Here is a 27,523-nt window from a genome sequence, read left to right as displayed (position 1 = left end):
TCCATGTCTAAGCCCCAGTCGGATCGAGGGTTGTGGTAGCAGGACCGATAGTGGGATCGACAGCACGTAAAGGGGGATCAAGCTGATCCCCGGCTTGCGCATTATGCCTCTTTGACCGACCTTTTCGATTGACTGAGCGCCCGCACGCTCGTTTCGTGGGTTGACTTAGGCATACGGAGTTCATCCCCAGTCTAAGCATACGGAGTTCATTCCCAGTCTAAGATCAAACTGGACTGAGGGTTGCGACAGTAAGATTGGTAGCATGCAGGGGGGACCGGGCCAATCTCGGCTTGCCCATTCTGCCTCTCGGGCCGACTGAAGGCCCGCATGCCTGTTTCATGGGTTGGCTTAGGCATAGGGAGTTCATTCCATGTTTAAGCCCCAGCCAGACCGAGGGTTGTGCCAGTGAGACCGACAGCACGCAGAGGGGTATTGGGCCGAACCCTGGCTTCCGCATTATGCCTCTTTGGTCTGCTCAGCGCCCGAACACTCGATTCGTGGGTTGACTTAGGCATACGAAGTTCATTCCCAATCTAAGATCAGACCGGACTGAGGGTTGTGATAGCAGGATCGATAGCACGTAAGGGGGGATCGAGTTGATCTGCGGCTTGCACATTTTACTTCTCCGATCAGTTGGGCTCCCGTACCCTCATTTTCTGGGTTGGCTTAGGCATACGGAGTTCATTCCATGTCTAAGCATACGGAGTTCATTCCTAGTCTAAGATCGGACTGGACCAAGGGTTATGACAGTAGGACTAACAGTAGGATCGGCAGCGCATAGGGGGGGATCGGGCCGATCCTTAGCTTGTGCATTCTACCTCTCCGATCGGCCTCTCCGATCGGTTGAGCACCCGCATGCTCGTTTCCTGGGTTGACTTAGGCATACGGAGTTCATCCCCAGTCTAAAAATATGGAGTTCATTCCCAGTCTAAGATTGGACCAGACCGTGGGTTGTGGCAGCAGGATCGGTAGTGCGCAGGGGGGACCGAGCCAATCCATGACTTTCGCATTCTGCTTCTCCAGCCGGTTGAGTGCCTACATGCCTGATTCGTGGGTTGGCTTAGGCATAGGGAGTTCATTCAATGTCTAAGTTCCAGCCGGACCGAGGTTTGTGGCAACGGGACCGACAGCACGCAGAGTGGGATCGAGCCGATCCTTGACTTACGCATTCTACCTCTCCGACTGGTTGAGCGCCCGCACGCTCATTTCATGGGTTGGCTTAGGCATACGGAGTTTATTCCATGTCTAAGCATACGGAGTTCATTCCCAGTCTAAGAGCTTGAGCCACGATTCACATGCTGGGCTCAGGCATGTACTGGTGCTGCATTTTTTTTACCTAGCGCACCATCACCAGAGATCCTAACCGATGGCATTGGGGGTTCCGGTGATTGGGGGGGCCGAGGGGCGTTCACACATATGTGCAATGGGTGCTGGTACTTGGCCCTTATATTGGCCCCCTATCCCTCATCAAACCTCGAGAACTCACACCCCCTTAAAGAGCATTTGAGATTTTATAGGTTTGCTGCCAGTAGCCATTAAAGTGTCTAAAATGGGGACACTTTTATTCAAACGGTCACAAAATCTTCTCCACTTTGAGTTTTTAGCTGAATTTTTTTGTGCATGCCAACAAAAATACAAGGATCACCTCTAGCAAATTTGGGGACAAACTCTTTCTAAAAAAATTTTAAAAAATCTCGAACCACAAAAAGTTTTGAAAATCGTGAAAAATAGAAAATGGGTCATCTCGCCACGAAACTTCACATGAAGGCTTAGGGGACCATTGTATAAATTTAAAAAGCCATAAAAATGGCATTGGCATGGTAGAAATATGAAGATGTGCTTGAACCCACCTACCACCCGTTCGATCCCCGACTTGCGCATCCTACCTCTCGGTCGGCTGAGCGTCCACATGCTCGTTTCGTGGGTTGACTTAGGCATACAGAGTTAATCCCCAGTCTAAGCATATGGAGTTCATACCCAGTCTAAGATCAGACCAGAGAGAGGGTTGCGGCAGTAAGATCAGCAGCACGCAAGGGGGACCGAGCCGATCCCTGGCTTACGCATTCTGCCTCTTCGATCAACTGAGTGCCCACACGCCCGTTTCGTGGGTTGGCTTAGGCATAGGGAGTTCATTCCATGTCTAAGGCCCTGCAGGATCGAGGGTTGTGGTAGCGGGACCGGTAGCACACAGAGAGGGACCGGGTCGATCCCCGGCTTGTGCATTATGCTCTCCGACTGGCTCAACGCCCGCACGCTCATTCTGTGGGTTGACTTAGGCATACGAATTTCATTCCAGTCTATGATCATATCGAATCGAGGGTTGCGGTAGTAGGATCGACAGCATGCAGGTGGGGATCGAGTCGATCATCGGCTTGCGCATTTTGCCTCTCCGGTTGGCTGAGCACCCGCACGCTCATTTCATGGGTTGGCTTAGGCATACGGAGTCCATTCCATGTCTAAGCATAGGGAGTTCATTCCCAGTCTAAGATTGGATTGGACCGAGGGTTGTGGCAGTAGGATCGATAGCACGCAGAGAGGGATCGGGTTAATCCCGGCTTACGCATTTTGCCTCTCCGATCGACTGAGCACCCGCACGTTCGTTTCGTTGGTAGGTTTAGGCATACAGAGTTCATTTCATGTTTAAGCATGCGGAGTTCATTCCCAGTCTCAGATCAGACCAGACCGAGGGTTGCTGCAGCAAGACCAGTAGCAGGATCGGTAGCACGTAAGAGGGATCTGACCGATCCTCGACTTACAGATTCTGCCTCTCTGGTCGGTGGAGCACTCGCACGCTCGTTTCGTGGGTTGACTTAGGCATACGGAGTTCATCCCCAGTCTAAGTATACGGAGTTCATTCTCAGTCTAAGATCAAACTGGATCAAGGGTTGCGGTAGCACACAGGGGGGACCGAGTCGATCCCCAGCTTGTGCATTCTGTCTCTCCGGTCGGCTAAGCACCCGCATGCCCATTTTGTGGGTTGGCTTAGGCATAGGGAGTTCATTCCATGTCTAAGCCCTAGTCGGACCAAGGGTTATGGCAGCAGGACCGATAGCATGCAGAGAAGGACCGGGTCGATCCCTGGCTTGTACATTCTGCCTCTTCGACCCGCCTCTCCGGCCCACTGATCGCCCGCATGCTCGTTTCATGGGTTGACTTAGGCATACGGAGTTCATCCCCAATCTAAGCATACGGAGTTCATTCCCAATCTAAGATTGGATCGGATCGAGGGTTGCGACAGCAAGATCGGCAACATGTAAGGGGGACCGAGCAGATCCTCGACTTGCGCATTCTACCTTTCCGGCTGGCTCAGCACCTGAACGCTCGTTTTGTGGGTTGAATTAGGCATACGAAGTTCATTCCCAGTATAAGATCGGATCGAACCGAGGGTTACGATAGCAAGACTAGCAGCAGGATCGACAGGATGCAAGGGAAGACCAGGCCGATCCTCGACTTGCGCATTCTACCTCTCTGTCAGCCTCTCCAGCCAGCTGAGTGCCCGTACGCTCATTTCGTGGGTTGACTTAGGCATACTGAGTTCATCCCCAGTCTAAGCATACGGAGTTCATTCCTAGTCTAAGATCGAACCAGACCGAGGGTTGCGGCAGCAGGATTGGTAACACACAGGGGGGATTGGGTCGATCCCCGACTTGCGCATTCTGCCTTTCCGATCGGCTGAGCGCCCGCACACCCGTTTCATGGGTTGGCTTCAACATAGGGAGTTCATTCCATGTCTAAGCCCCAGCCAGATTGAGGGTTGTGGCAGCGGGACCGGTAGCACGTAGAGGGGGACCGAGCCAATCCCCGGCTTGCACATTTTGCCTCTCTGGCCGGCTGAGCGCCCGTGGGCTTGTTTTGTGGGTTGGCATAGGCATACGGAGTTCATTAGATGTCTAGGCATACAGAGTTCATTTCCAGTTTAAGAGTTTGAGTGACAGTGCACATGCTGGGCTCGGGCATGTGCTGGTGCCATAATTTTTTCGCCTGGGGCACCATCATCGGAGCATCATCAGAGCATCACTGAAGAGCCTAATCGACAGCATTAGGGGTTCCGACGATTGGGGGGGCTGGGGTGTGCACACGTGATGTGCGATGGGTGCTGGTACTTCACATGAAGGCGTAGGGGACCTTTGTATGAATTTACAAGCCATAAAAATGGCATTGGCACGACAAAAATATGAAGATGTGCCTGAACCCACCAACCACCCATTCGATCCCCGGCTTGCACATCTTGCCTCTGTGGTCGGCTGAGTGTCCGCACGCTCGTTTCATGGGTTGACTTAGGCATACGAAGTTCATCCCCAGTCTAAGCATACAGAGTTCATTCCCAGTCTATGATCGGACCGGATCGAAGGTTGCGACAGCAGGATAGACAGCACGTCAATGGGATCAGGTCGATCTTCGGCCTGCGTATTCTACCTTTCCGGCAGGTTGAGCGCCCACACGCCTATTTCATGGGTTGGCTTAGGCATAGGGAGTTCATTCCATGTCAAAGCCCTAGTCGGACCGAGGGTTGTGGCAGCAGGACCGGCAGCACGTAGAGAAGGATCGGGCTAATCCTCGGCTTACGCATTATGCCTCTTCAGCTGGCTCAGCGCCTGCACGCTCGTTTCATTGGTTGACTTAGGCAAACAGAGTTCATTCCCAGTCTAAGATCCGACCAGACCGAGGGTTGCAACAGTAGGATCGACAACACACAGGGGGGATCGGGTCGGTCCTCGGCTTACGTATTCTGCCTCTCTGGCCAGTTGAGCACCCGCACGCTCGTTTCGTGGGTTGGCTTAGGCATAGGGAGTTCATTCCATGTCTAATGATACGGAGTTCATTCCCAGTCTAAGATCAGACTGGACTGAGGGTTGCGGTAGCAGGACCAACAGCAAGATCGATAGCACGCAAGGGGGATCGATCCAATCCCCGACTTGCTCATTCTGCCTCTCGGTCGGTTGAGCGCCCGCACGCTCGTTTTGTGGGTTGGCTTAGGCAAACGGAGTTCATTCCATGTCTAAGCTCTAGTTGGACCGAGACTTGTGGCAGCAGGACTGACAGCGGGATTGGCAACATGTAGAGGGGGACCGGGCTAATACCTGGCTTGCGCATTATGCCTCTCCGGTCGACTGAGCGCCCGCACGCTTGTTTCATGGGTTGACTTAGGCATACAATGTTCATCCCCAGTCTAAGCATACGGAGTTCATTCCCAGTGTAAGATCGGACCGAACCGAGGGTTGTGGCAGTAGGATCAGCAGCATGCAGGGGGGACCGGGCTGATCCCTGGCTTGTGCATTCTACCTTTTCGACCGGCTGAGCACCCGCACGCTCGTTTTGTGGGTTGGCTTAGGCATAGGGTGTTCATTACATGTCTAAGCCCTAGCCAAATCGAGCGTTGTGCAAGCGGGACTGGCAGCATGCAGAGGGGGATCGGGTCGATCCTCGGCTGATGCATTATGCCTCTCCGATCGGCTCAGTGCCCACACGCTTGTTTCATGGCTTGACTTAGGCATACGGAGTTCATTCTCGATCTAAGATCAGATCAGACCAAGGGTTATGGCAGCAAGATCGACAGCATGCAGGGGGGACCGGGCCGATCCCTGACTTACGCATTCTACCTCTCCGGTCGGCTGAGCGCCCACATGCTTGTTTCATGGGTTGGCTTAGGCATACGGAGTTCATTCCATGTCTAAGCATACGGAGTTCATTCCCAGTCTAGGATCAGACCAGATCGAGAGTTACGGTAGCAGGATCGACAGCACGCAGGGGTGGACTTGGCCGGTCCCCGACTTGTGAATTCTGCCTCTTCGGTCGGTTGAGGGCCCGCACGCTTGTTTCGTGAGTTATCTTAGGCATATCAAGTTGAATCCATGTCTAAGCATACGGAGTTCATTCTCAGTCTAAGATTGGATTGGACCAAGGTTTACGGCAACAGGACCAGCAGCAGGACTGACAGCATGCAGGGGGAGATCCGATCGATCCCCGGCTTGCACATTCTACCTTTCCAGCTGGTTGAGTGCCCGTATGTTTGTTTTGTGGGTTGGCTTAGGCATACAGAGTTCATTCCATGACTAAGCCCCAGCCGAACCGAGGGTGGTGGCAGCAGGACCGGCAGCGGGATCGACAGCACATAGAGGAGGACCGGGCTAATCCCCGACTTACGTATTATGCCTTTCTGATCAGCCTCTCCAGTCGGCTGAGCGCCCGTACGCTCGTTTCATTGGTTGACTTAGGCATACGGAGTTCATCCCCAGTCTAAGCATATAGAGTTCATTCCCAGTCTAAGATCAGACCGGACCGAGGGTTGCGGCAGCAGGATCGTCAGCACGCAGGGGGATCGAGCCAATCCCATGCTCGCACATTCTGCCTCTCCGATCGGCTGAGCGCCCACACTCCCGTTTCGTGGGTTGGCTTAGGCATAGGGAGTTCATTCCATGTCTAAGCCCAGCCGGACCGAGGGTTGTGGCAGCGAGACCGATAGCACGCAGAGGGGGACCGGGCTGAACGCTCATTTCGTGGGTTGAATTAGGCATACGGAGTTCGTTCCTAGAGTAAGATCCGATCAGATCGAGGGTTATGACAGCAAGACCAGCAACAGGATCGACAGGACGTAGGGGGACCAGGCCGATCCCCGGCTTGCGCATTCTACCTCTCCGCCAGCCTCTCCGGCCAACTGAGCGCCCACATGCCCGTTTCGTGGGTTGGCTTAGGAATAGGGAGTTCATTCCATTTCTAAGCCCCAGCCGGATCGAGGGTTGTGGTAGCGGGACCGGCAGCATACAGAGGGGGATCGGGCCGATCCCTAGCTTACGCATTATGCCTCTCCAGCCAGCTCAGCGCCTACATGGTCGTTTCGTGGGTTGACTTAGGCATACAGAGTTCATTCCCAGTCTAAGATCGAACTGGACTGAGGGTTACAGCAGTAGGATCGATAGCACACAGGGGGGATCGGGCCAGTCCCTAGCTTGTGCATTCTGCCTCTCTGGCCAACTGAGCACCCGCACGCTCATTTTATGGGTTGGCTTAGGCATACGTAGTTCATTCCCAGTCTAAGATCGGATCAGACCGAGGGTTACGGTAGCAAGACCAACAGCAGGATCTGCAGCACACAGGGGGAGACCGGGCCGATCCCCGGCGTGCGCATTCTACCTCTCCGGCCAATTGAGCTCCCGCACGCTTATTTCATGGGTTGGCTTAGGTATACAGAGTTCATTCCATGTCTAAGCCCCAGCCGGACCGAGGGTTGTGGTAGCAGGATCGGTGACGGGATCAGCAGCACTCAGAGGGGGACCGACGGATCCCCAGCTTGTGCATTATGCTTCTCCGATCGGTTGAGCGCCTGCACACTTGTTTCATGGGTTTACTTAGGCATATGGATTTCTTCCCCAGTCTAAGCATACGGAGTTCATTCCCAGTCTAAGATCAGACCGGACCGAGGGTTACGGTAGTAGGATCGATAACACCAAGGGAGGGACCGAGTCGGTCCTCAGCTTGCGCATTCTGCCTCTCCGATCGACTGAGCGCCCGTACGCTCGTTTCATGGGTAGGCTTAGGCATATGGAGTTCATTCCATGTCTGAGCATACGGAGTTCATTCCCAGTCTAAGATTGGACCAGACCGAAGGTTACAGTAGCAGGATCGACAGCATGTAGGGAAGGATCGAGTTGGTCCCCGGCTTACGCTTTCTACCTCTACGGTTGGCTAAGCGCCCGCACGTTCGTTTCGTGGGTTGGCTTAGGCATACGAAGTTCATTCCATGTCTCAGCATACGGAGTTCATTCCCAGTCTAAGATTGAACCAGACTAAGGGTTACGGCAGTAAGATCGGTAGTATGCAGGGGGGACCAAGCCGATCCTTGGCTTGCGCATTCTGCCTCTCCGATCGGTTGAGCGCCCGCACGCTCGTTTCGTGGGGTGGCTTAGGCATACGGAGTTCATTCCATGTCTAAGCCTCAACCAGACAGAGGGGTGTGGTAGCTGGATCGGTAGCACGTAGAGGGGGATCGGGTTGATCCCCGGCTTGCGCATTATGCCTCTCTGGCTGACCTCTCCGATAGGCTAAGCACCCGTACGCTCCTTTCATGGGTTGACTTAGGCATATGGAGTTCATCCCCAGTCTAAGCATACGGAGTTCATTCCCAGTCTAAGATTGGTCCAGATCGAGGGTTGCGATAGTAGGATCGACAGTACGTAAGGGGGACCGTGCCGTTCCCTAGCTTGCGCATCCTGCCTCTCCGGTTGGCTGAGCGCCCGCACGCCCGTTTCGTAGGTTGGCTTAGGCATAGGGAGTTTATTCCTTCTCTAAGCCCCAGCTGGACCCCCTTGTCTAAGCTCTAACTGGACCGAGGGTTGTGGCAGCGAGACCGACAGCACGCAGAAGGGGATCAGGTCGATCCTTGGCTTGTGCATTATGCCTTTTCGGTCGGCTCTGTGCCCGAATGCTCGTTTCATGGGTTTACTAAGGCATGCAGAGTTCATTCCTAGTCTAAGATCAGACTAGACCGAGCGTTACGATAGCAGAATCGATAGTACGCAGGGGGGATCGGGCCGGTCCCCGGCTTGCGCAGTCTACCTCTCCGCCCGACTGAGCGCCCGTACGCTCGTTTCGTGGGTTGGCTTGGGCATACGGAGTTCATTCCATGTCTAAGCATACGGAATTTATTCCCAGTCTAAGATGGTACCGAATCGAGGTTACGACAACAGGACTAGCAGTAAGATCGACAGCACGCAAGGAGGGATCGGGCTGATCCTCGGCTTGTGCATTCTGCCTCTCCGATCAACTGAGCGCCCGTACAGAGTTCATTCCATGTCAAGCCCTAGTCGGACCAAGGGTTGTGGCAGCAGGACTGGCAGTGGGATCGGCAGCACGCAGAGGGCGACCGGGCTGATCCTTAGCTTACGCGTTACACCTCTCCGATCGGCCTCTCCGGTCGACTGAGCACCCGCACGCTCGTTTCGTGGGTTGAGTTAGTCATACGAAGTTCATCCCCGGTCTAAGCATATGGGGTTCATTCCTAATCTAAGATCGAACCAGACCGAGGGTTACGGCTATAAGATCGACAGCATGCAAGGGGATCGGGCCGATCCCTGGCTTGTACATTCTGCCTCTCCAGCCGGTTGAGCGCCCGCACGCCCATTTCATGGGTTGGCTTAGGCATAGGGAGTTCATTCCATGTCTAAGCCCCAGCCGGACCGAGGGTTGTGGCAGTAAGATTGACAACACGCAAAGGGGGACCAGGCCTATCCTCGACTTATGCTTTCTGCCTCTCCAGCCGGCTGAGCGCCCTTACACTCATTGCATGGGTTGGCTTATGCATATGGATTTCATTCCATGGCTAAGCATACGGAGTTCATTCCCAGTCTAAGAGTTTGAGCCACAGTGTACATCCTGGGCTCGGGCATGTGTTGGTGCCATATTTTTTTTACCCGGGGCACCACCGTCGGAGCATCGTCTAAGAGCCTAACCGGTGGCATTGAGGGTTCTGGTGATTGGGGGGGCCAGGGGGGTGTGTGCACATGATGTGTGATGGGTGCTGGTACTTGGCCCTTATATTGGCCCCCTATCCCTCATCAAACCTCGAGAAGTAACACCCCCTTAAAGAGCATTTGAGATTTTATAGGTTTGCTGCCAGTAGCCATTAAAGTGTCTGAAATGGGGACACATTTTTCAAACGGTCACAAAATCTTCTCCACTTCGATTTTTTAGCTGAATTGTTTTATGCATGCCAACAAAAATACAAGCCAAAATTTGTGCCTTCTACCTCTCCGACCGACTGAGCGCCCGCACGCCCGTTTCATGGATTGGCTTAGGCATAGCGAGTTCATTCCATGTCTAAGCCCTAGCTAGACCGAGGGTTGTGGCAGCGGGACTGGCAGCATGCAGAGGGGGTTCGGGCCGATCCCCGGCTTGTGCATTATACCTCTCCGGTCGGCTCAGTGCCCGTACGCTCATTTTGGGTTGACTTAGGCATAAGGAGTTCAGTCCCAGTCTAAGATCGGACCGGACCGAGGGTTGTGGCAACAGGATCGATAGCACACATGGGGGGACTGGGTCGGTCCCCGGCTTGCGCATTCTACCTCTTCGACCGACTGAGCACCCGCACGCTCGTTTCATGGGTTGGCTTAGGCATATGGAGTTCATTCCCAGTGTAAGATCAGACCAGACCGAGGGTTGCGGCAGCAGGATCGACAACACGCAGAAGGGGACCAGGTCGATCCCCAGCTTGCGTATTCTACCTCTCCGACAGGCCTTTCTAACTGGCTGAGCGTCCGTATGCTCATTTCGTGCGTTGACTTAGGCATATGTAGTTCATCCCTAGTCTAAGGATAAAGAGTTCATTCCTAGTCTAAAATCGAACCGGACCGAGGGTTGCGATAGCAGGATTGGCAGCACGTAGGGGGGACTGGGCTGATCCCCGGCTTGCGCATTTTGCCTTTCCGGCCGGTTGAGCGCCCGCACACCCATTTCGTGGGTTGGCTTAGGCATAGGGAGTTCATTCCATGTCTAAGCCCCAACAGGACTGAGGGTTGTGGTAGCAGGACCGACAGCACGTAGAGGGGGACCGTACCGATCCTCGGCTTGCACATTCTGCCTCTCCGGTCGGTTGAGAGCCCTTACGCTCATTTCGTGGGTTGGCTTAGGCATACGGAGTTCATTCCATGTCTAAGCATACAGAGTTCATTCTCAGTCTAAGAGTTTGAGCCACGATGCACATGTTGGGCTCGGGCATGTGCTGGTGCCGCATTTTTTTTGCCCAGGTCACCATTGCCGGAGCATCGCCGGAGAGCCTAACCGACAACATTAGGGGTTCCGACGATTGGGGGGGCTGGAGGGGTGTACGAACATGATGTGCGAAGGGTACTGGTACTTGGCCCTTATATTGGCCCCCTATCCCTCACCAAACCTCAAGAACTTACACCCCTTTAAAGAGCATTTAAGATTTTATAGGTTTGCTACTAGTAGCCAGTAAAGTGTCTGAAATGGGGACACTTCTTTCAAACATACACAAAATCTTCTCCACTTTGAGTTTTTAGCTGAATTTTTTTGTGCATGCCAAAAAAAATACAAGGATCACCTCTACCAAATTTGGGGACAAAACTCTTTCAAAAAAATTTTAAAAAATCCTGAACCACAAAAAGTTTTGAAAATCGTGAAAAATAGAAAACGGGTCGTCTTGCCACGAAACTTCACATGAAGGCGTAGGGGACCATTGTATGAATTTACAAGCCAAAAAAATAACATTGGCACGACAGAAATATGAAGATGTGCTTGAACCCACCTACCACCCATTCGATCCACGGCTTGCGCATTCTACCTCTCTGGCCGGTTGAGCGTCCGTATGCTCAATTCGTGGGTTGACTTAGGCATACAAAGTTCATCCCCAGTCTAAGCATACAAAGTTCATTTTGAATCTAAGATCAGACTGGACCGAGGGTTACGGCAACTGGATCGATAGCATGCAGGGAGGATCGGGCCGATCCCCGGCTTGCGCATTCTGCCTCTCCGGCCGGCTGAGCGCCCGCACGTCCATTTCATGGGTTGGCTTAGGCATAGGGAGTTCATTCCATGTCTAAGCTCCAGCCAGACCAAGGGTTGTGGCAGCGGGACCGGCAGCACGTAAAGGGGCATCGAGTTGATCCCTGGCTTGTGCATTATGCCTCTCCGACCGGCTCAGTGCCCACACACTCGTTTCGTGGGTTGACTTAGGCATACGAAGTTCATTCCCAATCTAAGATCGGATCGGACCGAGGGTTGTGGCAGCAAGATCAACAGCACGTAGGAGGGACCGGGCCGATCCCCGACTTACGCATTCTACCTTTCTGACCGGCTGACCGCCCGCACGCTCGTTTTATGGCTTGGCTTAGACATACAGAGTTCATTCCATGTCTAAGCATACGAAGTTCATTCCCAGCCTAGGATCGGATCGGACAGAGGGTTGCGGCAGCAGGACTAGCAGCAGGATTGGCAGCATGCAGGGGGGACCGAGCCGATCCCTGGCTTGCGCATTCTGCCTCTCTGGTTGGCTAAGCACCCGCACACTCATTTCGTGGGTTGGCTTAGGCATACGGAGTTCATTCCATGTCTAAGCCCCAGCTGAACCGAGGGTTGTTGGAGCAGGATCAGTAGTGGGATCGGCAGCACCCAGAGAGGGATCGAACTGATCATCGGCTTATGCATTATGCCTCTCCGACTGGCCTCTTCGACCGGCTGAGCGCCCGCCAGCTCATTTCATGGGTTGACTTAGGCATACGAAGTTCATCCCAGTCTAAGCATATGGAGTTCATTCCCAGTCTAAGATCGGATCGGACTGAGGGTTGCAGCAATCAGATCGGCAGCACGCATGGGGGATCGGGTCGATCCCTGACTCACTCATTCTGCCTCTCCGACCGACTGATCGTCCGTATGCCCGTTTCGTGGGTTGGCTTAGGCATAGGGAGTTCATTCCATGTCTAAGCCCCAGCCGGATCGAGGGTTGTGGCAGCGGGACCGACAGCACTTAGAGGGGGATCGGGCCGATCCCCAGCTTACGCATTATGCCTCTCCGACCGACTCAGTGATCGAACCCTCATTTCGTGGGTTGACTTAGGGATACGGAGTTCATTCCTAGTCTAAGATTAGATCAGATTAAAGGTTACGATAGCAGGACCGACAAAACACAGGGGGGACCAGGTCGGTCCCCGACTTACACATTCTGCCTCTTCGACCGACTGAGTGCCCGCACGCTCGTTTCGTGGGTTGGCTTAGGCATACGGAGTTCATTCCATGTCTAATATCAGACTGGACCGAGGGTTGCGATAGCAGGACCAGCAGTAGGATCGGTAGCACGCAGGGGGGACCGAATCGATCCCCAGCTTACGCATTCTACCTCTCCGGCTGGCTGAGCACTCGCACGCTCGTTTCGTGGGTTGACTTAGGCATACGGAGTTCATCCCCAGTCTAAGCATACAGAGTTCATTCCCAGTCTAAGATCTAACTGGACTGAGGGTTGCGGCAGCAAGATCGACAGCACGCAGGGGGGACCAGGCTGATCCCCGACTTGCGCATTCTACCTTTTCGACCGACTAAGCGCCCACATGCTTATTTCGTGGGTTGGCTTAAGCATAGGGAGTTCATTCTACGTCTATGCCCCAGTCGAACCGAGGGTTGTGGCAGCGGGTCTGACAGTATGCAGAGGGGGATCGGGCTGATCCCCGGCATATGTATTATGCCTCTCTGACTAGCTCAATGCCCACATGCTTGTTTCATGGGTTAACTTAGGCATACGGAGTTTATTCCCAGTCTAAGATCGAACTGAACCGAAGGTTACGATAGTAGGATCGACAGCACGCAGAGGGGACCGGATCGGTCCCTGACTTGTGCATTCTACCTCTCCGACCGGCTGAGCGCCCGTACGCTCGTTTCGTGGGTTGGCTTAGGCATACGGAGGTCATTCCATGTCTAAGCCCCAGTCGGATCAAGGGTTGTGGCAGCAGGATCGACAGCGCGATCGGCAGCACACAGAGGGGGATCGGGCTGATCCTCGGCTTGCGCATTATGCCTCTCCGGCCGGCCTCTCCGGTAGGCTGAACGCCTGTACGCTCGTTTCGTAGGTTGACTTAGGCATACAGAGTTCATCCCCAGTCTAAGCATACGGAGTTCATTCCCAGTCTAAGATCAGACCAGATTGAGGTTGTGACAGTAGGATCGACAGTACACAGCGGGGACTAGGTTGATCCTTGGCATGTGCATTCTGCCTCTCCGACCAGTTGAGTGCCCGCACGCCCATTTCGTGGCTTGGCTTAGGCATAGCGAGTTCATTCCATGTCTAAGCCCCAACCGGACAGAGGGTTGTGGCAACGAGGCTGGTAGCATACAGAGGGGGACCGAGCCGATCCCCGGCCTGCGTATTCTACCTTTTCGGCCAGCTGAGTGCCCGTACGCTCATTTCGTGGGTTGGTTTAGGCATACGAAGTTCATTCCCAGTCTAAGATCAGATCGGACCGAAGGTTAAGGTAGTAGGACCAGCAGTAGGATCGGTAGCACACAGGGGGGACCAGGCCGATCCCCGGCTTGCACATTTGCCTCTCCGATTGGCTAAGCACCCGCACGCTCATTTCATGGGTTAGCTTAGGCGTAGGGAGTTCATTCCATGTCTAAGCCCCAGTCGAATCGAGGGTTGTGGCAATGAAACCGGTAGCACGCATAGGAGGACCGGGCCAATCCCCAGCTTGCGCATTCTAACTCTTTGGCCGACTGAGCGCCTGCACGCCCGTTTCATGGGTTGGCTTAGGCATAGGGAGTTCATTTCATATCTAAACCCCAATCTACTGAGGGTTGTGGCAGCGGGACCGGCAGCACGCAGAGGGGGATCGGGCCGATCCCGAGGCTTACGCATTATGCCTCTCCGGCTGGCTCAGTGCTCGCACGCTCATTTCGTGGCTTGACTTAGGCATACAAAGTTCATTCCCAGTCTAAGATCGGACCAGACTGAGGGTTGTGGCAGCAGGATCGACAGCACGTAAGGGGGGATCAGGTCGGTCCCCGACTTGCGCATTCTACCTTTTCAGTTGGTTTAGTGCCCGCACGCTCATTTCATGGGTTGCCTTAGGCATACAGAGTTCATTCAATGTCTAAGCCCCAGTCGGACCTAGGGTTGTGGCAGCAGGACCGACAGCGAGATCGGTAGCATACAGAAGGGGATCAGGTTGATCCTTGGCTTATGCATTATGCCTCTCCAGTCGGTTGAGCGCCCGCAGGCTCGTTTCTTAGGTTGACTTAGGCATACGAAGTTCATCCCCAATCTAAGCATACGGTGTTCATTCCCAATCTAAGATTGGGTCAGACCGAAGGTTGTGGCAGCACGTAGGGGGACCGGGCCGATCCTCGGCTTGTGCATTTTACCTCTCCAGCCGGCTGAGTACCCGTACGCCCGTTTCATGGGTAGACTTAGGCATAGGGAGTTAATTCCATTTCTAAGCCACAATCGGACCGAAGGTTGTGGCAGCGGGACCGGTAGCACGCAGAGGGGGACTGGACCGATCCTCGGCTTGCTCATTATGCCTCTCCGATTGGCTCAGCCCCCGAACGCTCATTTTGTGGGTTAACTTAGGCATGCGGAGTTCATTCCCAGTCTAAGATCAGACTGGACCAAGGGTTACGGTAGCAGGATCGATAGCACACACAAGGGACCGTGCTGATCCCTAGGTTGCGCATTCTGCCTCTCTGGCCGGCTGAGCGCCCGCACACTCGTTTTGTGGGTTGGCTTAGGCATACGGAGTTCATTCCATGTCTAAGCATATGGAGTTCATTCCCAATCTAAGATCGGGCTGGACCAAGGGTTACAGCAACAGGACTGGCAGCAGGATCAATAGCATGTAGTGGGGATCGAGTCGATCCCCAGCTTGTGCATTCTGCCTCTCCGGTCGGTTGAGCGCCCGCACACTCGTTTCGTGGGTTGGCTTAGGCTTACGGAGTTCATTCCATGTCTACGCCCCAGCAGGACTAGGGGTTGTCGTAGCAGGACCGGCAGCAGGATTGGTAGCACGTAGAGGGGAACCAGGCTGATCCTTGGCTTGTGCATTATGCCTCTTTGATCGGCATCTTCGGAGATTTTATAGGTTTGCTGCCAATAGCCCTTAAAGTGTCTGAAATGGGGACACTTTTTTCAAACGGTCACAAAATCTTCTCCACTTTGTGTTTTAGCTAAATTTTTTTTTGCATGCCAACAAAAATCCAAGGATCACCTCTACCAAATTTGGGGACAAAACTCATTCTAAAAAAATTTAAAAAAATCCCAAACCGCAAAAAGTTTCAAAAATCATGAAAAATAGAAAACAGGTCATCTTGCCACGAAACTTAACATGAAGGCGTAGGGGACCATTGTATGAATTTACAAGCCATAAAAAAGGCATTGGAATGGCAGAAATATGAAGATGTTCTTGAACCCACCTACCACCCGTTCGATCCTCGGCTTGCGCATCCTGCCTCTCTTGTCGACTGAGTGTCCGTACGTTTGTTTTGTGGGTTGACTTAGGCATACGGAGTTCATCCCCAGTCTAAGCATATGGAGTTCATTCCCAGTCTAATATCAGATCAGACCAAGGGTTGTGGTAGTAGGATCTGCAGCACGCAGGGGGGATCGGGTCGATCCCCGACTTGCACATTCTGCCTCTCCGACCAGCTGAACGCCCGCACACCCGTTTTGTGGGTTGGCTTAGGCATACGGAGTTCATTCAATGTCTAAGCATACGGAGTTCAGTCCCAGTCTAAGATTTTGAGCCACGGTGCACATGCTGGGCTCGGGCATGTGCTGGTGCCACATTTTTTTCGCTCGGGGCACCATCGCCGGAGCATCGTCAGAGAGCCTAACTGGCGACATTAGGGGTTCCAACCATTGGGGGGGCCGGGGGGTGTGCGGACATGATGTACGATGGGTGCTGGTGCTTGGCCCTTATATTGGCCCCCTATCGCTCATCAAACCTGGAGAACTCACACCCCCTTAAAGAGCATTTGAGATTTTATAGGTTTGCTGCCAGTAGCCATTAAAGTGTCAGAAATGGGGACACTTTTTTCAAACGGTCACAAAATCTTTTCCACGTCGAGTTTTGAGCTGAATTTTTTTGTGGATAACAAAAAAAATACAAGGATCACCTCTACCAAATTTGGTGACAAAACTCTTTCTAAAAAAATTTGAAAAAATCCTGAACCGTAAAAAGTTTCAAAAATCGTGAAAAATAGAAAACGGGTTGTCTTGCCAGGAAACTTCACATGAAGGCTTTGGGGACCATTGTATGAATTTACAAGCCATAAAAATGGCAATGGCATGGCAGAAATATGAAGATGTGGTTCAACCCACCTACCACCCGTTTGATCCCCGGTTGGCGCATCCTGTCTCCCTTGTCGGCTGAGCGTCCACATGCTCATTTCATGGGTTGGCTTAGGCATATGGAGTTCATCCCCAGTCTAAGCATATCGAGTTCATTCCCAGTCTAAGATCAAATCGGACCGAGGGTTGCGAGAGCACGCAAGGGGGACCGACCCAATCCCTGGCTTGCGTATTCCGCCTCTCGACCGACTGAGTGCCTGCACCCCCATTTTTTGGGTTGGCTTAGGCATAGGGAGTTCATTCCATGTCTAAGCCCCAGGCGGACCAAGGGTTGTGGCAGCGGATTGACGGCACGCAGAGGGGGACCGGGCCGTTCCCCGGCTTGCGCATTATACCTCTTCGATCGGCTCAATGCCCGCACGCTCGTTTCGTGGGTTGACTTAGGCATACGAGTTCATTCCCAGTCTAAGATCAGACCGGACCGAGGGTTGTGATAGCAAGATCGACAGCATACAGGGGGGACCGGGTCAATCCCCGACTTCTACATTCTGCCTCTCTGACCAGCTGAGCGCCCGCACGCTCGTTTCATGGGTTGCCTTAGACATACGGAGTTCATTTCATGTCTAAGCCCCTGTCGGACCGAGGGTTATGGCAGCAGGACTGACAGTGGGATCGATAGCACGCAGAGGGGGACCGAGCCAGTCCCCGGCTTGCACATTCTACCTCTCCGGCCGACTGAGCACCCGTACACTCATTTCATGGGTTGGCTTAGGCATACGGTGTTCATTCCATGTCTAAGCATACGGAGTTCATTCCCAGTCTAAGATCGGATCAGATCGAGGGTTACAGCAGCAGGACCAGCAGCAGGATCGACATCACGCAGGGGGGATCGAGCCGATCCACTGCTTGTGCATTCTTCATCTCCGACCGACCTTTTCGACCCACCTTTTCAACCGATTGAACACCCGCACGCTCATTTCATGCATTAACATAGGCATACGATGTTCATCCCCAGTCCAAGCATACGGACTTCATTCCCATCTCAGATTGGACCAGGCAGAGGGTTGCGGTAGCAGGATCGATAGCACGTAAGGGGATCGAGTCGATCCTCGACTTACGTATTTTGCCTCTCCGGCCAGCTGAGCGCCCGCACGCCCGTTTCGTGGGTTGGCTTAGGCATAGGGAGTTCATTCCATGTCTAAGCCCCAGTCGGACCGAGGGTTGTGGTAGCAGGACCAGCAGTACATAGGGGGGATCAGCTCGATCCCCGGCTTACGCATTCTACCTCCCTGATCGGCCTCTCCAACCGGTTGAGCACCTGTACGCTCGTTTCATGGGTTGACTTAGGCATACGGAGTTCATCCCCAGTCTAAGCATACGGAGTTCATTCCCAGTCTAAGATAGGATCGGACCGAGGGTTACGGTAGTAGGATCAGTAGCACGCAGGAGGGACTGGGTTGATCCTCAGCTTGCGCATTCTGTCTCTCCGATTGGCTAAGCGCCCGCACGCTCAATTCATGGGTTGCCTTAGGCATACGGAGTTCATTCCATGTCTAAGCCCCTGTCAGACCGAGGGTTATGGCAGCAGGACTGGCAGCAGCATCGACAGCATGCAGGGGGGATCGAGCTAGTCCCCGACTTGCGCATTCTACCTCTCCGGCTGGCTGAGCACCCGCATGCTCGTTTCATGGGTTGGCTTAGGCATACGGTGTTCATTCCATGGCTAAGCATACAAAGTTCATTCCCAGTCTAAGATCGGATCAGACCGAAGGTTACGACAGCAGGACTAGCAGCAAGATCGATAGCACACAAGGGGGGACCGGGTCGATCCCCGACTTATGCATTCTGTATCTCCGATTGGCCTTTTCGATCGACTGAGAGCCCGCACGCTCATTTTGTGCGTTGACATAGGCATACGGAGTTCATCCCCAGTCTAAGCATATGGAGTTCATACCTCCTCGATCGGCCTCTCCAGCCGGTTGAGCGCCCGTACGCTCGTTTCGTGGGTTGACTTAGGCATACGGAGTTCATCCCCAGTCTAAGCATACGAAGTTCATTCCGAGTCTAAGATAGGATCAGATCGAGGGTTGCGACAGCAGGATCGATAGCACGCAGGGGGGACTGGGCCGATCCCCAGCTTGCGCATTCTACCTCTCCGGTCGACTGAGTGCCCGCATACCCGTTTCGTGGGTTGGCTTAGGCATAGGGAGTTCATTCATGTCTAAGCCCCAACCGAAATGAGGGTTGTGGCAATAGGACCGGCAGCAGACAGAGGGGGACCAAACCGATCCCCAACTTGCACATTTTGCCTCTCCTGTCGGCTGAGCGCCCGCACGCTCGTTCCATGGGTTGGCTTAGGGATACGGAATTCATTCCATGTATAAGCATACAAAGTTCATTCCCAGTCTAAGAGTTTGAGCCACGGTGCACATGCTCGACTCAGGCATGTGCTGGTGCCACATTTTTTTTGCCCAGGGCACCATTGCCGGAGCATCGTCGGAGAGCCTAACATGAGGCATTGGGGGTTCCAGTGATTGGGGGGGCCGAGGGGGTGTGCGCACAAGATATGCGATGGGTGCTGGTACTTGGCCCTTATATTGGCCCCCTATCCCTCATCAAACCTCGAGAACTCACACTCCCTTAAAGAGCATTTGAGATTTTATTGGTTTGTTGCCAGTAGCCATTAAAGTGTATGAAATGGGGACATTTTTTTCAAATGGTCACAAAATCCTCTCCACTTCAAGTTTTTAGCTGAATTTTTTTGTGCATGCCAACAAAAACACAAGGATCACCTCTACCAAATTTGGGAACAAAACTCTTTCTAAAAATATTTTAAAAAATCTTGAATTGTAAAAAGTTTCAAAAATCATGAAAAATAGAAAATGGGTCATCTTGCCACGAAACTTCACATGAAGCCTTAGGGGACCATTGTATGAATTTACAAGCCATAAAAATGGCATTGGCATGATAGAAATATGAAGATGTGCTTGAACCCACCTACCACCTGTTCGATCCCCGCCTTGCGCATCCTGCCTCTCTGGTCGGCTGAGCGTCCGCATGCTCGTTTCGTGGCTTGACTTAGGCATATGGAGTTCATCCCCACTCTAAGCATACAGAGTTCATTCCCAGTCTAAGATCAGACCAGACCGAAGGTTGCGACAGTAGGATCGGCAGCACGCACGGGGGATCCGATCGATCCCTGACTTGAGCATTCTGCCTCTCCGGCCGGCTGAGCGCCCGCACGCACGTTTCATGGGTTGGCTTAGGCATAGGGAGTTCGTTCCATATCAAGCCCCAGCCAAATCGAGGGTTGTGGCGGTGGGACCGACAGCACGCAAAAGGGGACTGAGCCGATCCCCAACTTGTGCATTATGCCTCTCCGACTGGCTCAGTGCCCGCACACTCGTTTCATGGGTTGACTTAGGCATACGAAGTTCATTCCTGATTTAGGATCGGATCGGACCGAGGGTTGCAGCAGCAGGATCGATGCCCAGCTTGCGCATTCTGCCTCTCCAACCGGCTAGGTGCCCGCACGCTCATTTCGTGGGTTGGCTTAGGCATACGGATTTCATTCCATGTTTAAGCATATGCAGTTCATTCCCAGTCTAAGATCGAACCGAACCAAGGGTTGCAACAGCAAGACCAGCAGCAGGATCGACAGCACGTAGGGTGGGATCGAGCCGGTCCCTGACTTGTGCATTCTACCTCTCCGATCGGCTGAGCGCTCGCACACTCATTTCATGGGTTGGCTTAGGCATACGGAGTTCATTCCTTGTCTAAGCCCCAGCTGAATCAAGGGCTGTGGCAGCAGGACCGGTAGCGGGATCGATAGCACGCAGTGGGGGATCGGGCTGATCCCCGACTTGCGCATTATTCATCTCCGGCTGGCTGAACGCTCGTACGCTCATTTCGTGGGTTGACTTAGGCATACGGAGTTCATCCCCAGTCTAAGCATACGGAGTTCATTCCCTATCTATGATCAGACTAGATCGAGGGTTACGGCAGTAAGATCGGTAGCACGCAGGGGGGACGGGCCGATCCCCGGCCTGCGCATTCTGCCTCTCTAGTCGACTGAGTGCCCGCACGCCCATTTCGTGGGTTGGCTTAGGCATAGGGAGTTCATTCCATGTCTAAGCCCCAGCCGGACCGAGGGTTGTGGCAGCGGGATTGGCAGCATGCAGAGGGGGATCGGGTCGATCCCCGGCTTGTGCATTATGCCTTTCCAACTGGCTTAGTGCCCGAACGTTTGTTTCATGGGTTGACTTGGGCATACGGAGTTCATTCCCAGTCTAAGATCAGACCAAACTGAGGGTTGTGGCAGCAGGATCGACAGCACGCAGGGGGGATCAGACCGGTCCCAGGCTTACGCATTCTACCTCTCCGGTCGGTTGAGCACCCACACGCTTGTTTCATGGGTTGGCTTAGGCATAAGGAGTTCATTCGATGTTTAAGCATACGGAGTTCATTCCTAGTCTACGATCAGATCGGATCGAGGGTTACGGCAGCAGGACCAGCAGTAGGATCAATAGCACGTAGGGGGACCGAGTTGATCCTCGGCTTGTGCATTCTGCCTCTCCGACCAACCCCTCCGGCCGACTAAGCGCCCGTACGCTCATTTCGTGGGTTGACTTAGGCATACGAAGTTCATCCCTAGTCTAAGCATACGGAGTTCATTCCCAGTCTAAGATCAAACCGAACCGAGGGTTGCGGTAGCAGGATCGACATCTCGTAGGGGGGATCGAGCCGATTCTCGGCTTGCACATTCTACCTCTTCGATCGGCTGAGCGCCCGCACGCCTGTTTTGTTGGTTGGCTTAGGCATAGGGAGTTCATTCCATGTCTAAGCCCTAGCTGGATCAAGGGTTGTGGTAGCGGGACTGACAGCACGTAGAGGGGGATCGGGTCGATCCCCGACTTGTGCATTCTCTCTCTTCGGTCGGCTAAGCGCCTGTACGCTCGTTTCATAGGTTGACTTAGACATACGGAGTTCATTCCATGTCTAAGCTTACGGAGTTCATTCCCGGTCTAAGAGTTTGAGCCATGGTGCACATGCTGGGCTCGGGCAGGTGCTGGTGTCACATTTTTTGCACTCGAGGTACCATCGTCGGAGCATCGCCAAAGAGCCTAACCTACGGCATTGGGGGTTCCAGCGATTGGGGGGGCTGGGGGGTGTGCCCACATGATGTGCGATGGGTTGGCATAGGTATACGGAGTTCATTCCATATCTAAGCCCCAATAGAACCGAGGGTTATGGTAGCTAGACCGATAACGGGATCGGCAGCACGTAGAAAGGGCTCGAGCTGATCCCAGGCTTGTGCATTATGCCTTTCCGATTGGCCTTTCCGGTCGGCCGAGTGCCCGCATGCTCATTTCATGGGTTAACTTAGGCATACGGAGTTCATTCCCAGTCTAAGATCGGATCGGACCGAGGGTTGTGGTAGTAGGATCGATAGCACACAAATGGGGATCGAGTCAATCCTCGGCTTACGCATTCTGCCTTTTCGATCGACTGAGCACCCGCACGCTCATTTTGTCGATTGGCTTAGGCATACGGAGTTCATTCCATGTCTAAGCATACGGAGTTCATTCCCAGTCTAAGATCAGACTGGACCGAGGGTTGCAGTAGTAGGATCAGCAGCACGCAGGGGGGACCGGGCTAATCTCTGGCTTTTGCATTCTACCTCTCCTGTCGGTTGAGTACCTGTACGCTCATTTCGTGGGTTGGCTTAGGCATACGGAGTTCATTCCATGTCAAAGCCTAAGTTCGACCAAGGGTTGTGGTAGCAGGAATGACAACGGGATCGACAGCATGCAGAAGGGGATCGGGCTGATCCCCAGGTTGCGTATTCTGCCTCTCCGATCGGCTGAGCGTCCGTACACTCGTTTCATGGGTTGACATAGGAATACGGAGTTCATCCCTAGTCTAAGCATATGGAGTTCATTCCCAGTCTAAGATCAGATCGGACCGAGGGTTATGGCAACAGGATCGGTAGCACGTAAGGGGATCGGGTCGATTCTCGACTTACGCATTTTGCCTCTTCGATCGACTAAGCGCCCGTATGCCCGTTTCGTGGGTTGGCTTAGGCATAGGTAGTTCATTCCATGTCTAAGCACTAGTCAGACCGAGGGTTGTGACAACGGGACTGGCAGCACGCAGAAGGGGACCAGACCGATCCCCGGCTTGCGCATTATGCCTCTCCGGCCAGCTCAGTGCCTGAACACTCGTTTCATGGGTTGACTTAGGCATACGGAGTTCATTCTCAATCTAAGATCAGACCGGACTGAGGGTTGTGACAGCAGGATCGACAGCACGCAATGGGGGACCAGGTCGGTCCTCGACTTGCGCATTCTGCCTCTCCAGTAGGCTGAGCGTCCGTACGCTCGTTTCGTGGGTTGGCTTAGGCATACAGAGTTCATTGCATGTCTAAGCATACGAAGTTCATTCCTAGTCTAAGATTGACCAGACCAAGGGTTACGGCAGTAGGACCAACAGCAGGATCGACAGCACGCAGGGGGGACTAGGTCGATCCCCGGCATGCACATTTTGCCTCTCCGATCGGCCTCTACGGCTGGTTGAGCGCCCGCACGCTCGTTTCGTGGGTTGACTTAGGCATATGGAGTTCATCCCTAGTCTAAGCATACGGAGTTCATTCCCAGTCTAAGATCAGACCAGACCGAGGGTTGCGGCAGCTGGATCGGCAGCACGCAGGAGGGATGGGGTTGATTCTCGGCTTGCGCATTATGCCTCTCCAGCCGACTGAGCGCCCACACACCCGTTTCGTGGGTTGGCTTAGCCATAGGGAGTTCATTCCATGTCTAAGCCCTAGCCGAACCGAAGGTTGTGGCAGCGAGACTGACAGCACACAGAAGGGGACCGAGCCAATCCCTGGCTTGTGTATTCTACCTCTCCGGCCGGTTGAGCGCCCGCACGCTCGTTTCATGGGTGGGCTTAGGCATATGGAGTTCATTCCATGTCTAAGCGTACGGAGTTCATTCCCAGTCTAAGAGTTTAAGCCACAGTGCACATGCTGGGCTTAGGCATGTGCTGGTGGCACATTTTTTTCGCCCAAGGCACCATCACTGGAGCATCATCGGAGCATCACTGGAAAGCCTAACCGAAGACATTTGGGGTTTCGACGATTGGGGGGCTGGGTGGTGTGTGCACATGATGTGCGATGGGTGCTAGTACTTGGCCCCCTATCCCTCATCAAACCTCAAAAACTCACACCCCCTTAAAAAGTATTTGAGATTCTATAGGTTTGCTGCTAGTAGCCATTAAAGTGTCTGAAATGAGGACACTTTTTTCAAACGGTCACAAAATCTTCTCCACTTTGAGTTTCTTGCTGAATTGTTTTATGCATGCCAACAAAAATACAAGGATCACCTCTACCAAATTTGGGGATAAAACTCTTTCTAAAAAAAGTTTAAAAAATCCTGAACCGTAAAAAGTTTCGAAAATCGTGAAAAATAGAAAATGGGTTGTCTTGCCACGAAACTTCACATGAAGGCTTAGGGGAGCATTGTATGAATTTACATGCCATAAAAATGGCATTGGCATGGCAGAAATATGAAGATGTGCTTGAACCCACCTATCACCAATTCGACCCCCGGCTTACACATCCTACCTTTCTAGTCGGCTGAGCGTCCGCACGCTCGTTTCGTGGGTTGACTTAGGCATACGGAATTCATCCCCAGTCTAAGCAAATGGAGTTCATTCCCATTCTAAGATCGAACCGGACCGACGGTTACGGTAGCAGGATTGGCAGTACGCAGGGGGGACTGGGCCGATCCCCGGCTCGCGTATTTTGCCTCTCCGACCGGCTGAGCACCCGAATGCTCCTGTCATGGGTTGGCTTAGGCATAGGGAGTTCATTCCATGTCTAAGCCCCAGTCGGACCGAGGACTGTGGTAGCGGGACCGGTATCACGCAGAGGGGGACCTAGCCAATCCCTGGCTTGCGCATTATGCCTCTCCGGCTGGCTCAGTGCCCGCACGCTCATTTTGTGGGTTGACTTAGGCATACGGAGTTCATTCCCAGTCTAAGATCGGATCAAACTTAGGCATACGGAGTTACGCATTCTGCCTCGCCGTCTGGTTGAGTGCCCGTACACTCGTTTCGTGTGTTAGCTTAGGCATACGGAGTTCATTCCATGTCTAAGCATACGGAGTTAATTCCAGTCTAAGATCGGACTGGATCGAGGGTTATGGTAGCAGGACCAACAGCAGGATCGACAGCACGCAAAAGGGGATCGGGTCGATCCTCGGCTTGTGCGTTCCGACTGAGCACCCGCATGCTCGTTTCGTGGGTTGGCTTAGGTATACGGAGTTGATTCCATGTCAAGCCCCAACCGGACCAAGGGTTGTGGCAACAGGACCGGCAGTGGGATCGGCATCACGCAGAGGGAGACCAGGCTGATCCCCGGCTTGTACAATATGCCTCTTCGATCAGCCTTTTCGGCCGGCTGAGCGCCCGTACACTCGTTTCATGGGTTGACTTAGGCATACGGAGTTCATCCCCAGTCTAAGCATATGGAGTTCATTCCCAGTTTAAGATCAGATCGGATCGAGGGTTGCGGTAGCAAGATCGACAGCACGCAGGACAGATCGGGTCGATCCCCAGATTGTGCATTCTGCCTCTCCAGTCGGCTGAGCGCCCGTATGCCTGTTTTTCGAGTTGGCTTAGGCATAGAGAGTTCATTCCATGTCTAAGCCCCAGTCGGACCGAGGGTTGTGGCAGCGGGACTGACAGCACGCAGAGGGGGACCGGGCTGATCCCTGGCTTGGGTATTATGCCTCTTCGGCCAGGTCAGTGCCCGCACGCTCATTTCATGGGTTGACTTATGCATACAGAGTTCATTCCATGTATAAGATTGGACCAGACCGAGGGTCGCGGCAGTAGGATCGACAGCATATAGGGGGGATCGGGCCGATCCCCAGCTTGTGCATTCTGCCTCTCCGATCAGCTGAGCGCCCGTACGCTCATTTCGTGGGTTGGCTTAGGCATACGGAGTTCATTCCATGTCTAAGCATACGGAGCTCATTCCCAGTCTAAGATTTTGAGGCACGGTGCACATGCTGGGCTCGGGCATATGCTGGTGCCGCATTTTTTTCACCTGGGGCACCATCGTTGGAGCATCGCCGGAGAGCCTAACCGGCGGCATTAGGGGTTCCGACGATTGGGGGGGCCAGGGGGTGTGCGCACATGATGTGCGATGGGTGCTGGTACTTGGCCCTTATATTGGCCCCTTATCCCTCATCAAACCTCGAGAACTCACACCCCCTTAAAGGGAATTTGAGATTTTATAGGTTTGCTGCCAGTAGCCATTAAAGTGTCTCAAATGGGGACACTTTTTTCAAAGAGTCACAAAATCTTCTCCACTTCGAGTTTTTAGCTGAATTTCTTTGAGCATGCCAACAAAAATAAAAGGATCACCTCTACCAAATTTGGTGACAAAACTCTTTCTAAAAAAATTTTAAAAAATCCTGAACCGTAAAAAGTTTCAAAAATCATGAAAAATAGAAAACGGGTCGTCTTGCCACGAAACTTCACAAGAAGGCTTAGGGGACCATTGGATGGATTTAAAAGCCATAAAAATGGCATTGGCATGGCAGAAATATGAAGATGTGCTTGAACCCACTTACCACCCATTCGATCCCCGGCTTACGCATCCTGCCTCTCTGGTCGGCTGAGCGCCCGCATGCTCATTTCATGGGTTGACATAGGCATACAGAGTTCATCCCAGTCTACGCATACGGAGTTCATTCCCAGTCTAAAATCAGACCGAATTGAGGTTTGCGGTAGCAGGATCGGTAGCACGCAGGGGGGATCGGGCCGATCCCCAGCTTGCGCATTCGGCCTCTCCGGCCAACTGAGTGCCCCCTCGCCCGTTTCGTGGGTTGGCTTAGGCATAGGGAGTTCATTCCATGTCTAAGCCCCAACCAGACCAAGGGTTGTGACAGTGGGATCGACAGCACGTAGAGGGGGACTGGGCCGATCCTCCGCTTGCGCATTATGCCTCTCCGGCCAACTCAGCACCCGCACGGTCGTTTCGTGGGTTGGCTTAGGCATACGGAGTTCATTCCCAGTCTAAGATCAGATCGAACTGAGGGTTACGGTAGTAGGATCGGCAGCAAGCAGGGGGGATCGGGCTGGTCCCTAGCTTGCGTATTCTACCTCTCTGGCTGACTGAGCGCCCGTACGCTCATTCAGTGGGTTGGCTTGGGCACACGGAGTTCATTCCATGTATAAGCATACAAAGTTCATTCCCAATCTAAGATCGGACCGGATCGAGGGTTGCGGCAATGGGACCAACAGTAGGATCGATAGCACGTAGGGAGGGACTGAGCCGATCCTCGACTTACGCATTCTGCCTCTCCGATCGGTTGAGCGCCTGTACGCTCGTTTCATGGGTTGACTTAGGCATACGGAGTTCATCCCCAGCCTAAGCATACGAAGTTCATTCCAAGTCTAAGATCGGATCGAACCGAGGGTTGCGACAGCAGGATCGGCAGCATGCAGGGGGGACCGAGCCGATCCTTCGCTTATGCATTCTGCCTTTTCGGCCGGTTGAGAACCCGCAGACCCGTTTCATTGGTTGCCTTAGGCATAGGGAGTTCATTCCATGTCTAAGCCCCAGCCAGACCGAGGGTTGTGGCAGCGGGACCGACAGCAAGCAAAAAGGGACCGGGCCGATCCTCGGCTTGTGCATTATGCCTCTTTGGCAAGCTCAGTGCCTGT

The sequence above is a fragment of the Durio zibethinus genome, chromosome 20 (genome assembly GCF_047325235.1).
Source record: "Durio zibethinus cultivar Kanyao isolate XHJ-2024 chromosome 20, ASM4732523v1, whole genome shotgun sequence".
Lineage (NCBI taxonomy): Eukaryota > Viridiplantae > Streptophyta > Magnoliopsida > Malvales > Malvaceae > Durio > Durio zibethinus.
This window is presented reverse-complemented; position numbering follows the sequence as displayed.